Source organism: Mauremys reevesii, linkage group 6 (assembly GCF_016161935.1).
Source record: "Mauremys reevesii isolate NIE-2019 linkage group 6, ASM1616193v1, whole genome shotgun sequence".
Lineage (NCBI taxonomy): Eukaryota > Metazoa > Chordata > Testudines > Geoemydidae > Mauremys > Mauremys reevesii.
Genome location: NC_052628.1, coordinates 63,536,484 through 63,555,270, shown reverse-complemented (window position 1 = coordinate 63,555,270; position 18,787 = coordinate 63,536,484). Strand labels below are relative to the sequence as shown.

The 18,787-nt window shown below is 38.6% G+C and overlaps 1 long non-coding RNA gene across 1 annotated transcript; it reads right to left on the bottom strand.

Moving 5' to 3' along the window:
* Nucleotides 1-3,381: 3,381 nt before the first annotated feature.
* On the bottom strand, nt 3,382-16,724 carry LOC120407461. The gene is made up of 3 exons (XR_005599986.1): nt 16,605-16,724; nt 11,085-11,213; nt 3,382-3,954 (listed from the first exon to the last, which is right to left on the bottom strand). It is a non-coding gene; the product is annotated as an uncharacterized LOC120407461 (long non-coding RNA).
* Between the last annotated feature and the right edge of the window lie 2,063 nt (nt 16,725-18,787).

Here is an 18,787-nt window from a genome sequence, read left to right as displayed (position 1 = left end):
GAGTGTGTAGTTAAATTAGATCAAATTTTCTGGCAGCAAAATCAGAGGGGCAGCAGGCATACTAGAGGATAGAATCAAACTGTAAATTAGCTGGGAGATATTAGGAGATTGGGCTGCATGCACAAAGATGAGGTTCATGCTGAGACATATAAAGTCATACATCTAGGGAAAGGGACCAAATAGTACAGACATAAGCTGGGTAACAACTACCTGTAAAGCGTAGAATGGAAGAAAAACATACAGGAACTAGTAAATTGCAAACCATGTATGGTGTGACAAAAGAGTCATAAAACCCAAAGCTATTATCCTAAAAATATGGTGAGAGGGTTGGGAATGTGTAAAATTAGAGAGGTAAAAGAACTGCACTGCGTGTTCTTGTTACAATATCATTTGGAATGTTGTACAGTTTTGTTCCCATCGTTTAGTAAAAAGAATTGTTATTTATAGTAGGAAAGAGGGAGTTGGGATATAGGTTCTACTCCTAACTGTGCTATTAACTAGTTTTTAAACCTGTGCCAATAATTGTTTGCAGGTACAAAAATACCAGGAAGGAAATTGCACCCACACATTTTTGTGTCTACATGTTTTGGGATGAAAAAAAAGGAATTGACTTTAAAAAATCTAGCCAGTCATCTCACAATGCTTCAGTTTCCCAATCTTCAAAATGGAAACAACAGTTGTGGTTATCCAGTTTCATGTATTGTCTGTATTCCATTCTTACCATCTGGCAAAACTTGGAATAGCTATTGGAGATTCTCAGAGAGGTGTTACATTTTATTGCAGAGTACTGATGGGGGGTGGGGTGAATGTAACATACAGTGATTATGCAAATCAAACATCCACACCAATCAGTGATGGGAACAGCTTTCCTACAAACAAATTGGGCAGTAATATATCTGTAACTCTAAAACATCTCTGCACTCTGACTGGCTGAAACTATCCCATGCTGAGGCACTGACCTTGCAAGCCACTCTATGTAAGCGGGCCACTCACCCCAAATGTTGCCCCATTAACTTCAGTGGGGAGCTCTGTGAGTGCAAGACCCTGCCCACATACATCAGCTTGTGGGATGAGGGCTGTGGTAGCATCACAATAACATCATATTCATTATGGAGAAGCATTAAAAAATACTAACATCTGTTAACCCACTGTGTGGTGTAATGTCAGCACATGTATGTTAGTACATTTAGGAAAAAATGATTGTTAATAATGGCAATAATAATTGCACTTAATTATGTACTTTGTTCATTCAAATATCTTTCTACATGGCTCTGCCTATTAATACACAAAATATGCAGCACTTCACGCTGTTTAAGCCACAGAAACCGAGTGGTGCAGAATGAGCTATTGCCTAGCCATTCTTTTTCTGTGTAAATGTAATTTATTAGCACCTGTTAAATGCAGCAGTAACTGCAAATTACTTCACCAGCACTGACCTATAGAAACTCCTGTTGTTTCTACAAAGCACTGCTGGCACTGGCAGTAAGATTAGAAAGTTAAGGATGTACAGAAGAAAAATTGTAACATGGCAGAGCCTATAAAGGCCAGAAAACAAATGAGTTGAATGAATGCAGAGCTGATACCTTTCTTCTTTTAGAAATGTTGATAGATCTGAGGATTGAGTGTTTAAAAGGGAGCTCCCCTCCCTACTGTCCTTTCCTAATATGTTTCATACATATACATTAGTTTAGTATCTTTGCATTTTAACATATCTGGGGGGAGGGATAGCTCAGTGGTTTGAAGTATCAGAGGGGTAGCTGTGTTAGTCTGCATCTGTAAAAGCAGCAAAGAATCCTGTGGCACCTTATAGACTAACAGACGTCTTCGAGCATGAGCTTTTGTGGGTGAATACCCACTTTATTGGAGTGGTTTGAGCATTGGCCTGCTAAATCCAGGGTTGTGAGTTCAATCCTTGAGGAGGCCATTTAGGGAACTGGGGTAAAATTCTGTCTGGAGAATATTCCTGCTTTGAGCAGGGGGTTGGACTAGATGACCTCCTGAGGTCCCTTCCAACCCTAATATTCTATGATGCTGTAGTGTCTAGGAACCCTAATTACACAGCACTATATCATCCTTTTAGTGATGCTTAGGGGAAAACAGGCTTTCAAGGAGTCTTCTCTTTTTGTCCCTCTCCTGCAAAAAGGGCAGGAACTATCAGACTCCTTATGCTTCCTGGGACACAGAGACTAGTTCTCCAGGGGCCATCTTCAAAAGAAAATGGCCAAGGAGGTGAGGTATGTATTGCACCCTTTCTTCATTGGCAGAACTGGCTGGGCATGAATAGAGGAGCATGTTGCACCCTCTTAGACTAGTGTAGTGTGTGAGCTTCCTTTTCTGTGCATACCCATAGAAAGGACTGCCTAGGAACCCAAGTGTAGGCCTATATGTAAATATCAACCTGTCCTTTGATTTAATTGCATCATGGAACAAGGGGATTGTGATACCCATCTGAACTCTTTGCTGAAGCACTGGATTCGGTAAGTTGTGGTTAACTTGGTAGTTAACTTGTTGACATGAATTTTTCTTTAGCCTAATATAGCATGAAGTTTGTCTTTTACGAGCTGGAGTCCCAAATATTGCAGGGCAGTTTTGGCTGGTTTATTCCAGTAACAAGAGCAGATACTTTAAAAACCTTGAAAGATTTGTGGCTAAATTCTCCTCTTCATCTCAAGTGGCTGATATCTTCATGGCTACTCTATTCTTCCTACATTTATGCAACCCCCCCTGCAGTTTCTAATATAGGTTCTGTGCATATTATAAGAGTTGAATAACCATGAAGAGATGTTTCATATGGATCAGGGAAATAAACTAACTCCTAATATGTAATTTATCAGTATCTTTTCCTTCTTGCGTTGGGAATTACAGGATGCATAAGTCATCGTTACTCATATTAAGTTGGATATATGCCTTATATACTGATGTGCTGAAGTGATGGAGGGTTTTTTATTCATGGGTTATTTGTGATGGACAGGAAGCACGATACAAAATATCTCCAAAAGAACAAAGGGATGTCATTTTGGCATCCAGAAATATGCTGAAAACATGCTACCTGATATCTGCAGTGAAATTCACATGCCTCTTGGGAATGCCAAAACTTTTCAGCAGGTTAAGCTGTCATTTACATGGATGTCTGAACATGACATCATAGTATGAACTAGTCATCATACCATGTTCCTTTCCAGGTAACCACCAGAAGCATAGATACTTCATAGGCAGTCCACTAAATTATCTGCAGATTCACTGAGTTGGTGCACATCCTTAAATCCTTCTGATGGCAACTATAGCCTTTGAAACAAAATTTAAATGTGTTTTTAGAAAAAGGACAAAAGTGCTCACAATCCATACCTGAAAATTGGGTTGTATATTTGCTTCTCACTAGTTACTTGCATCTTTGTAAGGTAGGTGACAGAAGGTGAAATTGACCAAGAAAGCTAATAGTTTTCTGCCTTCTTCAGTTAGCCGGGGAGAGAGAATTCACTGGATCCAGTAAACAGTATTTGTAAGTTGTATCTGGTAGCTGTGTGAATTTGTATTCTCTTCAAAACATCAACTACATGGAAAAATGAGAGACATCCAAGATTTGAGAATCAATGTGTATTATTGACAGGTTCTGTGGTTTAAGCCTGCACAAAGTGGATGATACTGTAGTGGAGTGGAGAAATGGTAAGGATAAAAAATAAAAGCCTAGGCAGTCTTGTGTAACTACATTCAATTATTTTTCTCTTTTTCTATTCTTATTAAACAATGCAACTAAACTGTGGTGTATCCTTTAAATCTTCTGGCCTGTGCTGAAACATTCTATTCTTCTGTTCTCAATGAAATGGTTTGCTTATTCTGTTTCCGTAGCTCATCTATGGGTCTGTTTTTTGTGTGCAATGTTGTCTATGCACTACAGGTGACACTGCTCCTTCCTGGAACAAATAGTAGGGGTTTCCTTGCCACTCAGAGACACATCTAGAAATGGGAAACGTAGAGATGGGTCAGATGCTGCAAAACCATACTAATTTTTTCTTAAATATGAAATCATCTTTAAGTTTATTTAGATATTTGTATCTCACTGACCATTAATGTATACCAGGCAACTTTAGATACAGACAAGAAAGTCCCATCACTACATTTATCCTGTTCACTTATTATAACTGCACTTTAAGCACTGACTCTAATATCAAAGACCTATTAAACAGATGCATCTTACATTAGATCTTAAAGGCTGACAAATTTGGATTCTGTTTTAATAGAGAAATAAATGGATTTCTGCTTCATGAGCCTTCCCCAGTACAATGCCCTGACACCTGCCCCTGGAAGTTTTGCCTTTAGAATAACAGATCAAGAACATTCCAACTCTGTAATTGCCATGAAGTGACATAGAGGAAGAGGCAGTCAATGAGGTAGCCAGGTTCCCAGCAATTCAGGGCTTCCTAAATGATAACCAACACATTGAATTGTGCCAGAAGCTAATCAGGAGTTAGTGAAGAGCATGTAGAGGTTATTTGCTCAGTTTAAAAGCTGGGTGGCTCCATTTACTAAATGGAGCTTCAAAAATGTTTTCAGTTGTGCAGTATGTAAAATGATACCACCTGGGAGCTCAGCAGCAATGATGGCTCTAATGAGACTCCATGACTGGGAACCATTGAGACAAAAAGCACACTTAATCCTTTCAGTTCCTAATGGTTTTCCCTTCCCATTACTTCCATCTTTTTTAGATTAGGTTTATGCAAGATGGATTACTCTAGGAATTTATCTTGGCTAGGCAAGTTTTCTATATAATCTGTCTTGTTGGTTCTTGCAGACTATTTTGCACCAAGGACTCTCAGAATGTTCTGGGATAAATTTGAATGAAGTTCATTCCTATTTGCCATGCAATGCTCTCCACAGTTGACATGCACTGTTGTACATTTAATTCCCATCTCACCATGTTAACTACTGATCTCTCAAATGATGACATTTTACATTTTGATATAAGCAATAGTCAAACATGCATTTTTCTATCATCTTCACCTTTTTATATACCACTCATAAAATAAAACACAAAAGAAATTGCATGTTGTTGCAAATTTTCTTGGTCAAAATAATTTTGCTTAAATTTATTTTCTCTTCTTTCCTATCTCATTTATACTAATCATTTCAAATGATAAACAGTTAAAGCTCTACACAAGGAAAGAATTAATCCTCTGAGATATTTGTTGCTATCCCATATGTTCAAGATAAAAAGGAGGTTACATTTTAAAAGAAGAAAGTTTTAAATGGAATAAAGATTTGGGAAAGTAATTCGGAAATGAGAAAGTTTCACAAGCTAATAAAATACACAGTAAGATTTGTGGCCAGAGCCCAGACACTAGCATGCCTATGTAAGAGTTCTAACTAGTCCATTCTGAGTAAAGATGTACAAATAAATACTCAAAAATCCCATTTTGCTTCAGCATTCCATGCAAGAACTAGTAGCCAGATCCTCAGCTGTTGTAAATCAACATATCTCATTTTAAATCTATGAAGTTATGTTGAATTAAACAACTCTGGGTGTGGCCACATATTTTTAACACTAAAGCAGGATATACTTACCACAGGTTTCCAGACCATGGCCAGTATAATTAATCAACATGGTACAATAATATAAGAATGGTTGTACTGGATCAGACAAATGGTCCATCTAGCCTTCCAACAGTGGCTGGTGCCAGAGGCTTCAGAGGGAATGAACAGAACAGGTTAACTATTGGGTGATCCATTCCCTGTTGTCCAGTCTCAGCTTTGGGCAGTGAGAGGTCTACGGACACTCAGAGCATGTGGTTGCAACCCTGACCCTTTTAGCTAATAGCCATTGATGGACCTGTCCTCCATAAACTTTTTTGAACCCAGTTATATACAACATCCCAGGGCAATGACTTACACAAGTTAACTGTACATCATGTGAAGAACTACTTCCTTTTCTATTTTTTTAAACCTGCTGCCGAATATGCCTTGGTGATTTAGGTAAATCTGTGTATGGCTAAATGAACGCCCAGAATTTTGCTGTGCACAAAGTTACTATATATTTTTCACTTTAATGATTTTAGAATGACCAAACCAATTTAAATTATGCTTGGAGGGAGGTGTAGGGTCTGATCCAAAGCTATCTGAGTCAATGAGAGTCTTTGGTTCTTTGTCTCAGGCCTATAAAGATTCCGACTTTTGAAAGTTGTGTGCTCTCAATTGTGTGCCTGAAGTGTGTGTGCTGTTCAAGGTCACCAGAAACTTTGTAGAAGTGTGGGGAGGGGGAGGGGGGAGTGCGGAAGAAGCAAAGGCAAAGTGCCCCTCCTGCTCCACAGCTGGCTGTCCTCACGCTGAGCCAGCTGCCCTCTCTTCTGATGCTACTCAGCCCCTGCTAGGTGAAAGATGTAATTGCAGTGCCCCCGCAACAGAATCTATTATTCTGAGGGGGAGGGGCAGGGAAATCTGCAGGAGGCATGAATTCTGCACTTCTGTTTCTTTTGTTCAAGAGTGTGTGGGAAGCATGGCATGGCTGCTCCCGCCCCCTGCTTCCAGTGCCAGTGGTGCAGTTCCCATGATATCATACACAAATTGGGCATTGTCCACTTAGATACAGAGCTGTTTGACCATGTAATTGAGGCAGTAGCATGCCCATGTTAGTCAGGCTTTTGCAGATGTGCCTTTTTAAAGTCAAATCTAGTATGTCAGGGTATATCTGTCATGAACCTTTGAAAATATGACTTTAAAATGGAAATGTAACAGAACCTCCCTTCCCCTGCCTCCCCACCCCCATAAGATGAGTTAGTACAAGACGGCCCTGCTGCCATGGAGAGTGTGGTGTGATTTCCTGAATAGCTGACCCCAGCTGTAATTTTTTAAACAGTTTTGGCCCAACTCATCTTTGGTATGACATGATTGAAATGACTGGAAACACTAGCAATGAAGTTTAATGCAATATAAGTTTAATAGTCAATAGGCACACAACAAATGCTTTTCTGGGGCAGCTCTACTCAGATTAGTCACTTCAATTGCTAGATCCTCAGTCTGCTACCATGACCTCTTAGGAGCTTTTAGCCCCGTTTCTTTCCTATGGTGTCTACTGCTGTCCATGGGAGAGGCAGAGCCAGATTCTGATCTGTTTACAACATTGTCGATGAGATCAGCATCTGTCCCACAGTCATATTATTCTGAAAATGCAGCATCTGATAGTTGGAAGTGATAGTGGGAAAGACTTTATGGACTTTTATTTCTTTGTGATTTCACAACTGAATGATCTGGATTGGAAACATTTTCAGTAAAAATGAGGAACTGCTACTACTTAACAGGATGTGTCTTCTATCATGGACCACTGTAGAGACAGAGAGAACACAATATCTAAATTACCATAAACTAAGGCATACACATAAGCATTCCTAAATTGTGGATTCAAGCCTTCACTCCTTGTTTAACCAAAATCCGTATTTAACTCTGTGTCTCAGACCCTATAATTAGAGCAGGCTGGAAGACAAAAATCTCTTCCCATGAAAAATTCTACATTTTTGATTATTATTTTCTTGCCCCCAACTGGTATGAAATGCCAAAACACATTGTTTTTCCATGGGAAGAAATCTCAAGAACAAAAATCATTTAAGCAGAATCAAAACTGAATTTTTCCACGTCTCAGCTGCCTGCCTGGAAGCACCTTCTCCCTCCCACTCTCTGTCTCCAAAACTGGGAGGCTGGCAGGAAGGCTGAATGGCCATGCGTTCTGCCTCTCCTTCCACAGATCTGGGAGGGTTGCATGGGAGGCAGAGATTCAAAGTGCTTAGTATTGGCAGCCCTCTAGGAAAGCTTTTGTCAATTTCAGTGACAGAAGGTGACATTGACAAGAGTCTTCCAGGTGAGTGTCTGCGGAGCTGCTATTTTGATGTGATTTCCCTGGTGGAAAATCAATTTTTGGGGGCAAATCTGAAATTTTCTCACAGAAAATTTTACTTTTGTGAAAAGGGATATTTTTTGTCAGAAAATTGTTCGGATGAAATTTTTTCAACCAGTTCTACCTTTAATACTGCAGTTTAGGGCCTGATACTGGCAGGTAGCTATGGATTAGTAGAACCATTGCCAGCAGATCAAGGGAAGTGATTATTCCCCTCTATTCAGTACTGTGAGGCCAAATCTGGAGTATTGTGTCCAATTTTGGGCCCCCCACTACAGAAAGGATGTGGACAAATTGGAGAGAGGCCAGCAGAGGGCAATGAAAATGACTGGGGGCTGAGGCACATGATTTATGAGGAGAAGCTGAAGGAAATAGGCTTGTTTAGTCTGCAGAAGAGAAGGGGGGAAGAGGGTTTGATAGCAGCCTTCAACTACCTGAAGGGGTGTTCTAAAGAGGATGGATCTAGGCTGTTCTCAGTGGTAGCAGATGACAGAACAAGGAGTAATGGTCTCAAGTTGCAGTGGGGGAGGTCTAGTTTGGATATTAGGAAACACTGTTTCACTAGAAGAGTGGTGAAACACTGGAATGGGTTACCCAGGGAGGCAGTGGAATCTCCATCCTTAGAGGTTTTTAAGGCCTGGCTTGACAAAGCCCTGGCTGGGATGATTTAGTTGGTGTTGGTCCTGCTTTGAGTAGCGGGTTGAACTAGATGACCTGCTGAGGTCTTTTCAACCCTAATCTTCTATGATTCTATGGTTCCCCTATTGTGTGGGAAGTCTCCATGTGGCATAAGCTATTTTAGCCATCTCTAGGCTACCTACCCATTGGTATACTATGAGAAAAGTATTTGGTGGACTTACATTGTAAATGATAAATTGTTAAAATCCATAATGCTAATAGCGTATATCAAAAATGGATAATGTAAAGCTTATTTGGAAGATTACTACTTCCCACCTCTCTGAGTTTATTTATTTATTTTTTAACTAAATCAAAGCTAAGTCCAGACACCTGCCTTTTCTTAGTTAAGCTCATGGCCTAATTTGAAATAGCATGTGGTTTACTTTAGATGGCTATATTTTTCTTTGCTCTGTAATTTACACACACACACACACACACACACACACACACACACACACACACACACACACACACACACACACACACACACACACACACACACACACACACACACCCACACACCCACCCACCAGGTGCTATTAGTAGAGTTAAAATGTTCTAACAGTTTCTGGGCTAACAGATATCATTTTATAAATGTGAGATTTGTCATACTGCTAAAGTAATGGAAAAAAGAGTCATGAAGCTTTTCCTTTGTAAGCTCTTGTGACATCTTGCAAGTAATAATTCCTATTAATAAGTTATATAATGTTTCTCAACATGTGTTCTGGCCTGCAACTATTATGTCAATAAACACAGCTAATCAGTTTAATGTGCTTTAGGCAGAGGCAGGCAGTGCATACAAATCTGCAGATAAAAAGGAAGGAAGCTATTTTTTCTCCTTTCTTGTGGGTTTTGTGTGGGTATCCATGTAAGGACTCTCATTCTCTAAGCTGTGTGATGTTCCCTTTTTTATTCTGGGGAGTTTTGCAAAAACATCTTCTTCATTCCATGGACTTTCACATACCCTAAAATTTATCTTGATTGAAAATTTCACTGAACTGGCTAATTTTGCCTCAAGAATAATGCAAGAATATGGATTTTTGCATAGCTTAATGTGTGAGAGAGATTTGTTTCTTATATTTATGCTCAAAATTTAAGTTTATGCTCAAAATCTAACCTATTTTCACTAGAACATGGGAATATTCTTAATAAAAATATTAACAGACTTTATTGACTTTTTCTGAGAAAATTGATTCATTTTGAGTTCATAATGGAAAGTTGAAAAGCTTCAGTTTTGAGTAGTTTTGCCTTACATTGTTTCACACATTGCTGTTCTTTACACTATCATGAAATTTTGTCCTCAGGTTTCCTCCTCTTATTCATTTATTTTCCTCTTTGCATTCTAATCTCACACAAATACAAATACATTTGGCTTCCACTTTAGTGCTACCCAAAATGTGCAATATGACTGCACTGTCTGGAGAACAGGAATATTGATGTGCCCTCAAAATAGGCCCCCTCTTGCACTTGGCAGCATAAGAGACTGACCACAAATCACTAGGTTAACTGTTGCTTGATGGTACTGGGCCATTTGATCATTTTAAGATGTTATTAGTTTTAATTTGTAAATCATACTCTATTTCTTCATCCCTTAAATTAAACGTAGCATGCTCAAGGTAAAATCTGCAGAAACGTGAGGAATGGAATCTGACAAACTCTGCTGAGATTTCTCTTTTATAGAACAAAACAAGGAGACCTGCAGTGTGTTGGTTTCCTGAACTATTCAACTGGATAGATTTGGTCTTAGTCTAGGTGTTGGAGAGGAAACTGTAGTATGTACTTTTAAGTGTGTAAGATTAAAAACAATAATTTAATACTGTGTGTGTTGACAGACTGTAGATCAAATTCTAATCCCTCTGTTGATTTTAAGCAAATTCCGTTAGCTTTGGTAGTCTGTAGAGTTATATAGAATCAGAGAAATTAGAAATGGAAAAGACCAATTAAATCATCTAATGTGTCCCTCTGGGGGTCAGTAAAGGATTATTCTCTATTGTTATCCAATTATACAATACTTAAGAATGGCCAGTCAATTTAGATCCCTTGATTAGCTGAGTGTTCTATTCACTGTATTCTTCCCCTTTGCTCTCCATTTTTTTAATAGTGATCAGGGACCCATTTTAAAATAAAAAAGATGACAAAAAATAATGTTCCTTTTCTTAACTCCCAAGACTACAGTGTAGGCTTGCATGAAGTACTGCAACAGTTAAGAGTTAAGCACAAATGTATAATCACTTCTTTAGTGGAGCCTGATTCCCTAGTCCTTAAATCAGTAAGTGTTTTCTTTCCTTAATAATGTCATTGGAAGTTTTGCCTGAATAAAGAAAAATGAGATCATGCCTTCGGTATTTACATTTATTTCTAGAATGAGTTCTCACTGCTATATGTAATCACTAATCTCTTTATTATGTAACTTTAAAAACAGTACTGCAAATCTAGGTAATATCTACTGTATGGAACTTCAGGAGAGCTTTCACTCTTGGCAACTGATATTGTACCTGCTTCTGAGAGCTTTAATCTGTGTATTCACCTTTTTATCTGTCTGGCTGCTTGTGAAAAGATTAGTCCATATAATCTTTTGCATTCCGTGCATCTTGTATGTAGTTAGTAGTAGAATATCTGGCAGTCTGACAAGTATTAGGCACGTTGATGATTGCGGCTGAATGAAAAAGAGTTAGATTTAATTTTGTTTTGGGAAATAGTCTGAAGGTGATCATGGGTAGTATTCAAATTGGGAATGAAGATTTGAGTATGTTTTGACTCTTTTTATAGATTCTGAGGAGCATGGAAGATGATTTTGTGTCTGTGAAGTACACAGTTATTAATAATTTAAAGGTATGGGATAGATCCAAACTTGTGCTGTGGTTACATTGTGGCAGTCTACTAGCATACAACAGCCACAAAACTGGCCTATTTAGCTAGCCAAGGATTCTCTAGCATGGGGGGATTCCAATGTGGTATAGACATGACAGTGTTTTTTCTTCCACCTCCCTTCCAGGCCCTGGACAGTAGTGACTGAAGAAAGGCATTCTGACTGGGAATCCCTGGCTGCACTAATGACCACTCAGAGGCCCTGACCAGCTGGCCCAATTTAAAGCAGCCCTGAGAATTGGCCAGCTGAACATCTGGGGTGAGGTAAGAAAACAGTGAGTTAAACCCAGTTTTACACCCTCTTTCTCAAGCGATACCAGGCCCAGAAGGGCAGATTCTGGGGATTTTCCCCATCTTCTAGGGATTTCCCCTTTAGATATGCAATGATAATCAGAAGTGTTCCCACACTGGAGAAAAGGTAGAGTTCCAACCTCCTTCTCCCCAAACATATTAATTTCAAAAGATTTTCAAAATAGCAAAAGTGCAATTAATTATTCCTGAAAACAGCTGTACTTTGTCCTTTGGCTAGTTCCTTCTGGATGGCTGAATTTGGGAAGAAGAGAATTGCATCAACAAGGGATAGATGAATTCACTGCTGTACTATCTTTGTTTTCTTGCTATAGAAAAGTGGCAAAAGTAGAATGCTCCTATTCTATTGATTACACTCTGAGCATGAAGATGTGATCAGTTTTTCATGGGGAATAATAGTGTCTCTCTATACCCATATTTACTTTCTTCATATCCCTGATGGCTAAAATCCTGACATGCCTGCACGTCCTTCCTATTTTCTTCTCTAATTAGGAATAAATTGGTGTATATTCCTTGGCTACTGTAGCTGAATTTGTTAGTATATTTTTTAAGTGGGCCCATAATCTGTAGGATTAAGATGTCAAGCACATTCACAAATGCTCCTTTGCTGGTTGACAGTTACATTGTCAGTAAAATTACTGTTTGCCATTGCTATCCAGAATGAGTGGCAAGGGTCAGTTTAAAGAGTGGAATTTTAACTGCATGAGTGGTAAAATAATTATTTCCTCAAAGGCTCATTATATTCTCATCATACCATTCATTTTTCATAAATTATGTAAATTTCATATTGACACGTTAGATATGTATCTGTATCAGGCACATTTCCGTTATATATTTAGATACAAGAAGATACAGTAGAGTATGCTAATTATATTCACATATTCTATAGATGATGCTCTTTCTCCTGCAGTAGCTCTTTACCTATTACACTTTCAATGATCTGAAAGTACTAAATATGATTCAAGATCTGATGAAATTGAATTTAGTAATAAAATGCATTAACTGCCCTGATTAGAACGCTGTTAATCTCTATCCAACCCAGAAGGAATGTCTCTAAAGTACAAATAACAACCTTTGACTACTGGTGACAGATGAATATTATAAAAAGGAGGTTTTTGTTTTCTTGGAGTACAGGGTAAATTCGGTGATCTGTGTTTGCATAAACCATTTTAGAACTACACTACTGCTAATTTCTAATACAAATCCAAATTACTAATGAAAGAAAAAAAATCAAAAAGTAGGAAATCCCACAGAATTCATGCAAAGAAGGAATATTTATATACAACAGTGTTGCTTCTGTTTAAGACACTCAGCTTGATTACCCGGTAAAATATTAGTTAGGCTAGATTGTAAGAACTGAGGCTGTTTTGCTAATTAAGAGCTTTCATTAGTAAGATATGTTCAGCTGTAGCTTACAGATATATCTTAGTTTAATGGAAATACTCTATTGCTTAATGTCAAGTGATCCTGAAATTGCTTTTGTAGAGAGTCTGGTATCTATATCAGACTTTTAAAAGCTGTTTTTGTTTAATTATGAAATACTACTGATGGGGAAAACAAAATGCCTCTTTGGCTTTAAGGGAAAAACAACGTTTCCTTAGCTTTTTTGCCATAAACACCTAAAACATTGTGTATAATATTAGTAAATAAATAATTAAAGCTGAAATGGAAGCTGAGCATCACATAAGAAGTATGAAGCCTCGTATTTGCCATATGCAACTTTAAGTATTATAGAAGACAATGAAAGAGTTAATAATGGACAGGGAACAGAATAAAAATCATATACTATCCTAAAGAATGGAAATTGTTTGTGGATAGGAAGGAGATACTGGAATATAGGAGGGATAGAAATCCACATATAGTGTCAATCATATTTCAAAATGCAGGAGGCATTTGCCTTCTTTCACTTGAAGTAAAGACTTTTAAAGGCTTCTCCCCTCCCCAGATACTTCTTTCCATAAAATTTAGGAAAATTAGCTAAAATTCTGATGGGGAAAACAAAATGCATTTTGGAGGTGAAATGAATGGAAAGGTAGTAAAAATCATGACTGGAATTTTACATGGGAAACTCCTAAATTCTGCATGCCAGTTACATTGGCTAGTTCATGTATCACTCTGTCCAGTCTCTGGTATCCACACTGGTAAGTTTAAAAAATATATTTTGCTTTGAATATTATGGCTTATAAATTATGAAATCTTCAAAATGCCTGTTTTCTGAATGAATAGGAATATTTGCTGCAAGGTATTAGTGATGAGAAATTCCAGTTCATATATAATAAGAACCAACCCTTACTTCCACTTGAACCTTTTTAAAGTTAAAAAAAAATCCAAATAATTCTTCCCTCCATATCCCATTATTTAACATTTTTACCTAGCTGGATACTTCTAGGTCCTAGCTGCCAGTGAAGGTGTGAGGAAGACTATATTTGCATTGCTTCCAGTCCGAATAGAAACAGGAAGTAAATAAAGATTTGTGAGAGACCTCCACTTTCCCATGATTTCCAGCTTAATCCACAGACTCAAATAAATATACTGTTCAAATAAGCAGCTTTTTGAGTGCAGTGTTGCCATGTCTGATGATTTTCTGAAAGGCCCAGCTCCTTGAGTCAGTGGGTCCTATGAGAAGCACAGGTTTGTTTTTTTCCCCCCTAAGAAGGACATTTTTAGTTCTCGTAATTGTGGAAGAAAACTTGAAAATGTAGACCTAAAGGCTTGGCTCAAACACTAAAATAAAACACCAAATAAAAAGAACCCCACATTTATTACTTTTAATATTTCATAAATTTGAGGGGGGCTGATTCTGAACCTAGTAAGGTTTTCTCATCACTTAAGGAAATATAAAACTGGATTAATGTACAATGTAACCCCATCCTCCCTAGCACGTGTGCCACTGTAATGATGGAGAATGTTTTCTATAACAGAACCCTGGGAAAAGTTCTAGCAATTGGTATTCAGAGCCAGATCATCTCAGCTTTTCCTCCATTCTGGAAAAATTGTGGAAAATGGGATGTCTTTAGTTGAAGGATATTGAATAGAAGGGGTATCATCATTAACCACTGAAATAATTGTCCAAAAATTGTTGTGGATTCTCCATCTCTGGCAATTTTAAAATCAAGGCAGACTTTTTTTTTCTTTTCAAATGCTCTACTTCAAACAGGAATTATTTTGAGGACGTTCTATAGCCTCTATTATATAGGAGCTCAGAACAGAAGATCATACTGCCTGACCTAAGAAACTTGAAATGTAACTCATCTGCATTCTCTTCCATATGTTTATCTCCCCTCCCTGCTCCCCTACTGAAACTCTCTTGAAGGGAACTTTTTCAACAACTGCTTTGAGGAAACACATAGCGACACAGGTTATTTAGGAGCTGTGTTGCCATGAATATGAGAGGAGAATAGGACATAGTGAAGAAGCATGGGGCCTCTGTGTGAAGGTGTTCTGAAATATGCAGGATTTGCCCATGTAACTCAGGACATCTGCAGGTTTGGGGAAATACTCTTGTGTCCATTCCACAGGGGGTAAGCCACACCTTCATCATTCTCTTTATAGAATGATACTCAAGAAACTCTGGAAGTTAAAATATGGGAGTTTTTGTGAATTTTAACTGTAACATGGAAGATTTGGCCTTGACTGTCCTATCTATTATAAAACCAGACATGAAATAGAAAATAAGCATAAAAGGATAGACATTCAACATTAAAGTAACAGCCATAATACAGTAAATTGTACCTTTTGAAGTGATTGATGGTGAGCCACACCACTTACTATCTGCTTGTCCATTTCATTGCCACTTCTTTTGAAACAAGAATTTTCTAGCAACATTATTTCCTTAAAAGTCAAGTGGTTAAACCTTAATTTTCAACTTTGGAAAATAGGAAGAGATGTTGTTGGGAAATATTTATTTCAGAAAACCAAGGGCTTCAACCAAAGTCTTTTGAATTCAATGGGAAGACTCCCATTGATTTTAAGTGGGCTCTGGGTCAGGCTTGGAGGGACAAACACATCCATCTAATCATGCCTAGACATTGTGGCTAGAGGAACTTCTAGTTAATGAGTGTAGAATGTAACTAGCCGCAGGGGAATCTATCTAACTAGATTGAGTGTGTTGCATCACAGATTTAGGTGAAAGTGACTGGGGATTAACAAATTGAGAGTTTTGCACATTCTTGCTGCCAAATTTGTTAAATTAATACAGACAGATAACTGCTCCTTTGCTCGCAAAGAGAAACAATGTATCTTAGCTTTATTTCTTGTATAAGGGTAAAACTATATTTAAAGACTTTTCCTCAGAATTTTCAGACATTAACTCTCATATTTCATGGTAAGTGTGTGAAAAATAACAGTGCTATGTTTCAGCTTTATTATCAGACAAGGGCAAACTGATTGTCATAGTCTAGACAGACTATGCAAATACTTTCCCCTTAATATTTAGATTCACATATATTTGATAAATATTTTTAAAATTTAAAATTATAGTGACTTATCTTGGTTAAATTTATTTTCTGTAATAATCCAAGGTCTGTCATAATACTTATTGAAACTGATCTATTTGTATGTGTTCCCATTTCTCTCCTCTTCCTGAATTTTTATTCCAGCCACAAGTGCGAGTGCTCCTTAGTTGTACATCTGGTACAGCATTTCTGACAGCAACATCACTCCACAGGGACAGAATGTGCCATCTGTATGATACTCAGTATCTAATGGTTTAAGAGCTAGAGACTCATAACCATCTGAAAAACTAGGTTTTCCAGGATGCTAAGCTCTTGTTCTCTGATCCACATTTTACCAGCGCAATGCACATTACACAACAGTCTACAGCTGTGTATTTCCTTCTGCACAGAGCACAACAGGGGAGGAAAACTCTTACTTTAATATCCAGGATGCCCTTAATGCAGCTAGTTTCAGGCAAAAGTAGAGGAAGGAAGGATTGAAAAATCTTGCCAAATGGGAATCCAAGAGGTACTCATCTCTTTAGCAGAAGATCTGATCGTAATAGAAATGTAATGGAAAATCAACCTGTAATACCAAGAGCATACAAACAGATGTTTACCACTATCTATAAAAGATTCAAGTATTGCCTTAAGCTACAGTAATTAAGGGGATGAACCAGCTTTTTTCAACATATAAAATGCTAGTGTAACTTTAGCGCCCTCGTGGCCAAGATGGAGTCTGCTCTGCAGGCAGCTCTGGCCAAGAGACAGCGCGCGCAGGAATGCAGCAGGAGAAATCCCTTCCACCCCAGGGGCACCTGTTCCAAACCCCCAGAGTGAACACACTCACCCACAGGAAAAGCACAGTCTATATAACAAAGGGAGATATTTATTTACAGAGGGCTGGGAGGAGAAAAACAACAAGGGGAAATATAGGGGGAGCAGGAAAACAGGGCTGCATTCAAACCAAGGCCCCACGGACCCAGCGGTAGCACAGTCTGACAGGGCAGATACCGAGCAATGTGTCTGTACACAGTGTTCAGGAGGCCTGAGCAAAGTTCCAGTCCGGTGGTGAGTCTTGGGTGCTCCTGGTCGTCTTCAGCGCCAGTGAACTCTCCCCAGCAAACCCCTCCGGTGCCTCTTCTGCCGCTCTCTGCAAAGCCCCACAGAGCGGCCACCTCCCCACTTAACTATCTAACAGCCTCCCTCCTTATTCCCAGTGCGGAGTCACAAGCCCCAGTACTCACAGCCCCAGGCAGCTCCGGGCAACCGTGATACTGGGTCCAGCTCTGGCCTGTCCTTCTCGGGCGATTCCCCCCGGCACAGGACTTCTCCTGGCTCCTGTCCTGGGCTGTCCCCGATCAGGCTTGTCCTCCTCAGGCCTCCAGCAGGTTCTCTCTGCTTCCTTCCCCAGGGCCAGCCATGCTGCTTCTCCTCTCTCTCCCTCCAGCTCCAGCCCTGCCCCCTGGAGTTTCCCTCCTTTTTTCTTACTCTCCCCCTCCCCCTTTGGGAAAAAGATTTAAAGGGGCCATGCTCTCTAGACCCCAAAGGGGTTACACTAGGTTTCAAATGAAAGTATACTAAATGTTCAATATACTTTGCATTAGTAGAACTTGCTTGCTTCTGCAAGCAAGACTTATGAAAGGCTCTCCTGAGTTTGAGCTCAATGCGATAATGTAATACTTGAGAAATACAAATACACAATAAGCCAAATTCACCCTAGTGAAACTCCTCTGGATGCAACTTCTTGGCTAGAGGCAATGGCGTTATATTAGGGATGAATCTGGCCCCCTTTGTTGAGATGATTAAGGACAAAAACTACTGTTGGGAGGCCTTTCTTCCATGTGGAAGAAAATGAAACTTGGCTAGTTAGCTTATGACTCGCATTGTTATTATCCAAAAGTGAAAAATTTGAACTAGAATTTGTAAAATATTAGATGGTCTTTGTCTTTTGTTTGTTTTTTTCTTCTCTTTAATTCCTACTGTTCATTAAGACCCAGTTTGTGTTCATTGCTTGTATTTAGGTTTATAGATTCATCATCGATCAGGAAAAAGGCATATGCTCAAAGTGCCCATAATTTATGCCTTTTCCTTAAAATTCAAGACAAAACCTATTAATGTTACTATTGTCATTTACACTGAAGCAGCACAGGGCTCATTTTTTTTCTAATGACCCTGACTTTGTCTCACTTTCTTCTTCAGTTTCTTTGGGCAATAAAATAAGGAACATTTATTTAAATGACGTATGGCTCAGATGTTTGTGACTCTGTTCCACCGAGAAAAATTTATGAATAATAAAAGAACTGACTGACAAATATATTTATTTATAGTACATGCAGTCTAGGGGGAAAGCTTTCAATGTGACAATTTGCTGATCAATACCATATCCTGGACCACTGCAGGGATATTCATAATGCTAATAAAACTAGAAGAAATCACAAAACTAATTGAAGTCAGGGATAGCTGGTTTAGTTCTTAAATATTATAGTTCTGTATAAATATGAAGAGTTATGGAGCCTGATTCTAGATCTTACTTACACCAATGTTAGTCCACGGATGGAATTATACTGGTGTAAAACTGGTATTGATGAGCTCAGAAACAAGCTCTTAATATGTTGGC